We start from the raw sequence: 5,368 nt of genomic DNA, 5'->3' as shown, positions 1-5,368 counted from the left end.
AGTATGCATGTTATTTTGGGGACTTCTGCCATTTGTAAGAGGCCACTGTTGAATTTTGATGGTGGTGTCTGGATAGCTGGTGTTGCTGCGGGATTTTCCTATGGGTGCATTGATACTGGCTTGCCATCCATCTGCACCTCTTAGGAAAGCAGGAGCCCTGGGTTGTCATGCTGAGAAGATGCTGGTAAACAGAGTCTGGGGATCCTCACCCTTGGTGAGAAACTGCCTGGGAATGGCTTCACCTGGGCTGGGAAACCCTGGATTCCTGGGGATGGAGTCAGGAGAAGGATTCCTCCGAATCAGAGGACTTAAGCTGAAATTACAAGCGCTTGCTACATCTGAAAAATCAGGACTATCCTTTTAAGACCTTTTAATGTAATGGTGTTCACAATGTGCAGATGATCTTCTTCACTTTTCACAGGCAGTATCCTCTCAGTACTTGCTTTATATTGGGTGTGCTGGCTGACAGCCGGCTGAACATGAGCCAGCAGTGTGCCCAGGTGGCCAAGAAGGCCAACAGCATCCTGGCTTGTGTCAGCAATAGTGTGGGCAGGAGGAGCAGGGCAGTGATTGTGCCCCTGTGCTCGGCACTGGTGAGGCCGCACCTCAAATCCTGTGTTCAGTTTTGGGCCCCTCAGTACAAGAGAGATTGTCCAAAGAAAAGGAACAAGGCTAGTGAAAGGTCTAGAGCACAAGTCCTGTGAGGAGTGGCTGACGGAGCTGGGGGTTGTTTAAATTGGAGAAAAGGAGGCTTAAGGGAGACCTTATCTCTCTACAACTACCTAAAAAGAGGTTGAAGTGAGGTGGGTGTCGGTCTCTTCCCCCAAGTAACAAGTGATAGGACAATAGGAAATGGCCTCAGGATATATCAGGGGAGGTTTAGATTGGATAGTAGGAAAAATTTCTTGACTCAGAGTCTGCTCCGGCATCAGAACAGGCTGCCCAGAGAGGTAGTGGAGTCACCATCCCTGGAGGTATTGAAAAGACGTGTAGATGTGGCACTTATGGACATGGTTTAGTGGTGGACTTGGCGGTGTTAGGTTTACAGCTGGACTCAATGATCTTTTAAGGTCTTTTCCCCCCTAAATGATTCTATGATTCCCCAGGGGTCTCCAGGCAGTCGGAGTGATTTGTGGCTGGAGGCAGGAGCCTGGCAGTGGGCAGATGGCTGGGGCCATGCCGCAGCTATTTGGGCAAAGTGGGATGGTGGGAGGTGCGTGATGCCTGCAAGGGCGGGTGCAGGGTGTGGAATGCTGTAAAATTATTATTATTATTATTAGTAGTAGTAATATTAGCATTGTAGGATGGGGTGCAATTAATGACTCACTAGGTGCTGAAATACTTTATTAAATAACCTGTTCTGGGAAAGGCATCACTGGCCCTGCTCCCTGCGGCAGGGCTGACAGGGCTGCCAGCTGCCTTGGGGTGCCGCATCCAGGAGCCAACCTGCCCCAGTCCCCCCGGCCCCACTAAACTACCCCTAGTGCCCCCAAGTTCCCAGGACCTCTTGGCTCCAGCAGAGCTGGCAGCTTCTCGCTCTGGCTCTGAGCATGTGTGTGCCTGCATCCGTAGATGTGCATATGTAGGTTCGTGTGTACGTGCACGCCTGTGTGTGTATGTGTGCGTACCTGTGTGTGTATGTATGTTTGTGCATGTGTGCATGCACATCTGTATATGTGCATATGTATATATAGGGTTGTGTAGGCGGGGTGGGTGTGTGCACGCATGCATGTGTGTGTATACATATGTGTTTATATATATGTGTACGTACAGACATGTATGTGTGTAGCTACATGTGTGTGTTTATGTGTGCATGTGTGTGGGCATGCGTGTGCATGTGTATCTAGGGGTATAGGCGTGTGGTGGGGCATACGCTTCTATGTGTGTGTGCATGCGCAGTAGTATGTTTATATTTGTGTTTGTGTGTGCATATATGCATGTATGCACATATGTCTGACTGTGTGTCCACCTGTGTGCAGGACTCCTGTCCTGGAGGCTATAGGGTGAGTGCTTTCGCCTGGAAGTGGGGAGATGAAGGGTGCTGGGGGTGGCAGGAGGCTGGGGAGCCTCCAGGTGTTGCCCTGTTATCCAGGCCCTGCCAAGGCCAGACCCTGAGCCCCCTTCTGCCACCCCAGTTGGGCATTACACCCCGTCCCAGGGACGGCAGGGGCTAAGGGGGTACGCTGAGGGATTTGCACTGTGGTGCACCCCAGCAACTCACCCTGGACCTGCCGTTTATTCCCCAAGTGACTGAGTCCCTCCTCCCCTGTTGCTCTCAGGCAGAACAGGGACGTGACCTTGGGGCCAAGAATGACCAAACTGGTTTTCCCAGCCTTCCTAAAAATCCTGCATAGGGCTGTAATTACCCTCGCCTTAAACCAGAGGGGAGCCTGACACAGCAGGTATGCCCACAGCACCTGGAGGTGTTGGGCAGAGTCACGTTTGGGGAGCAGCAAAAGCACAGCATGGATGGGGTATGACAAACCAGCAATGCGGGAGAGGAGCAGAGCTGGATCATGGCGGTCCTGGTCATGTTAGGGGCAGGAGGGAAAGGGGAGGAACTGGAGCTCCTCTGGCCAAGGAGCTGTTTCTTTTGGGAACACAGAGGATAAATTCCTCCCAAGTTAGGAGCTGACACTGCAATTTGTACTCGCTGGGGCTGTGCACAAGAATTCCTTGCAAAACTGGATGGGAGTTAAACATCTACGCTAACTGGAAGTCAAATTTGGAGGTGACCTTGGGATGCAAAGGAGCGTGGAGGAGTTTGTGCACAGGCGTGGATGGATGAAGGGGGTTTGCCTCCCCAGCTTAAGGGGCAGGGGTAAGCCTGTGCACCTGACCCAGGCTGCTGAGATGGAGGAAGATTCAGAGGTTACAATGGGCAAAAATCCTCTTCTGGGATGCTCTGGAGAGGGTTGGGTGCGTTGCTGCTGGTGGCTGAGATTGAAAGAGGCTGTGATGCAATGACTGGGCAGGAGCTGCAATGAGCAGTAACAGGGACCAGGAGCCTCATCTCATGCCTACAGCTGTCACCTGCATCCCTGCCGCAAGTGTTTGCGTGCAGGAAATGGCCCCAAATACAACAACGTGTCAGCTCAGCTCTCAGGAGTCCTTCATTGCAAAGCAGGAGCCAAACACCCCCCAGCAAGAGTTGCGGTCCCCTGGGTGACGCAAGGCTGAGAACCCATATCCAGCAGGTTTTCTTGCATGGAAGTTATTTAATACTGGGGATGTGAGGCTTCTGGGGACTCGTGGCAATGACGCTGGTGACCATGCCCAGGTAGGCAGCAGGTCAGGTGACACATGGAGTGATGCCAGCCTTTTTTTGGGAACAGAAATGATGCCCATCCCCAAGCAGGAGCTCAGCACTGGGATTTCCCAGGCAGAGATGTTGTGTGGTGGTAGCATGCGGAAACAAGCTCAGCCAGGTGAAAGCTGGGCAGCCACGGGCACCAGTGGACACGGTGTTGCTCTGCTTTCCCTAGCAGAGGTAAGGGTGAGAGCCTGCCCTGCTCTGTTGCAAGCCAGATGCAGCAAAGACCTGCAGGGGAGACAGAAAATCAGCTGCAAACATCCTCTGAACACTCACCTTGCTTTTTTTCCCCTGCAACATCCAACCTGCTTATTTTTCCCTAAACTTGCTTGTTTCTCCCCAAACTTGCTCATGTTTCCTGCAAGCACAGCCCATGAGCAGAGTGGGCTGATTTGGCTTGGGGGTCCTGTGCTGGGGACAGAGCTCAGCCCAATTCACTAGGGAGTTCTCTGAACACCTACATTTACCTTCAGGATGGACATGTGATCTTTTATCCTCTGTCTTAACATGCCTACGCACTTGCTTTTAAAGAGATCCTGCTCACAGTGTTCCCACAGTGCAGGAAAAAAATCTGAACTGAGGGTGGCTGGGGTTTGCAGGGAGAAAAATTTGGATCTGGTGTGGAGATGACACACTCCAGGCTGTGTTTGCTATCCCAGAGCAGAGTCCTTCCAAAGAAGGATGATCCCACCGGAGTCACAGCATCCCTGTTTTATGGCAGGGTGAGGAGAAGTGAATTAAACTGTTTACAGTTATGCAAAGGCCAGTCAAAGACTTGGAAAAAGTACTAAAATTATCTGAGTCCCAAACCTGTGACCTCCTGTTCAGGGAGAAAGGTGGGGTGGGCTTTTAAATACCCTGACAACCCAAACCCAGTCAGACCTGGGTTTTGGAGCTGCCTCCGTAAAGGCATATATATGTCAAGTCATATTTCTCCAGCTCTGGCAATCTGCACGTAGGCTGCTGCTGGCCCAGCCCCGCTCCTGGTGCCAGTTCCAGCCCTTGTGGGAGCTGGCCAAGCCAGGTCCGGCTGCGGCAGCTTTGCCTCGTGCTCCCTGCAGGTCACATAGGGGATGTCCACCCCAATTAATCATGAAGCACAGAGCCTGGCTTGGTGGCGTACAGACAGCACTGTGCTCGCCCTACCCAGGATCAACCTGGTCGTGCTGCCTGCAGCCCGGCTGCTTTGGTAAATGCAGCAATTTTCTGGGTGCAGGATAGCAGTTCTCTGTCTTCAGCGTGTCTTGAAAATGTCAACTCAGGGTCATTCAAAAATCATCATGTCGGAAGGCACGGGCAGCCCTGCTGCTGAACCACCTGAGACTCGAAGCCACAGTTTTCCAGACTCAGTTCAGCTTTTTGCCAGGATCACGTGTATTGTGCAAACTGCTGCTCTGAGCCCAGCTGATGCCCTGGCTACCCACTTAAGCCCAAACAGCCCCAAATTTTCCTCATGTCTAAAGTACAAAGTCACACCAGATTGAAAACTGGAGTCTGGTATATTTGTTAAAGTCCAACACACTTGATCTCCCGCTCCCTTAAATTATTTTAAGGTCCCATGTGAACACAGCGCTGCTTAATCCAGCACCCCCTGGAGGCACCAGGGCTGGACTTGTCCCGTGGGGTGAGCTGGCTTGTGGCACCCACGCACTGCCAGCTTGAACGGGAAACCAGACCGGGCTGTCCCGAGAACTGCGTTTTGGGGCTTAGAGGTTGTGAATTTGGGTTCCAGCCATCAGCGGAGGCAGCGCTGCGCTTCGTCCCAGCCAAGGGAGGAGGTCGGGGCGGAGCAGCCGAGGGTCTGCGGGAACGGCGGCACCTCAGCGGGGCGACCCTGGGCCGTGCCCCACAATGGGCCGAGGAGCAGAGACCCCCGCCCGAAGAGACCCTCCACTCCGCACAGCCCTCCAGGGCCGCAGCCACGCCACCACCCCGCTCCGCTCACGACGGTGAGGAAATACCTTCCGGCCCCGCCCCGCTCAAGCGCACTCGGCTCTGTGGGCGGGGCGGGAAGGCGGGGCGAGCCGGGACGGCCAATAGGAGCCTTGAGCTAGT

The sequence above is a fragment of the Phalacrocorax carbo genome, chromosome Z (genome assembly GCF_963921805.1).
Source record: "Phalacrocorax carbo chromosome Z, bPhaCar2.1, whole genome shotgun sequence".
In the NCBI taxonomy this organism is placed as follows: Eukaryota; Metazoa; Chordata; class Aves; order Suliformes; family Phalacrocoracidae; genus Phalacrocorax; species Phalacrocorax carbo.
This window is presented reverse-complemented; position numbering follows the sequence as displayed.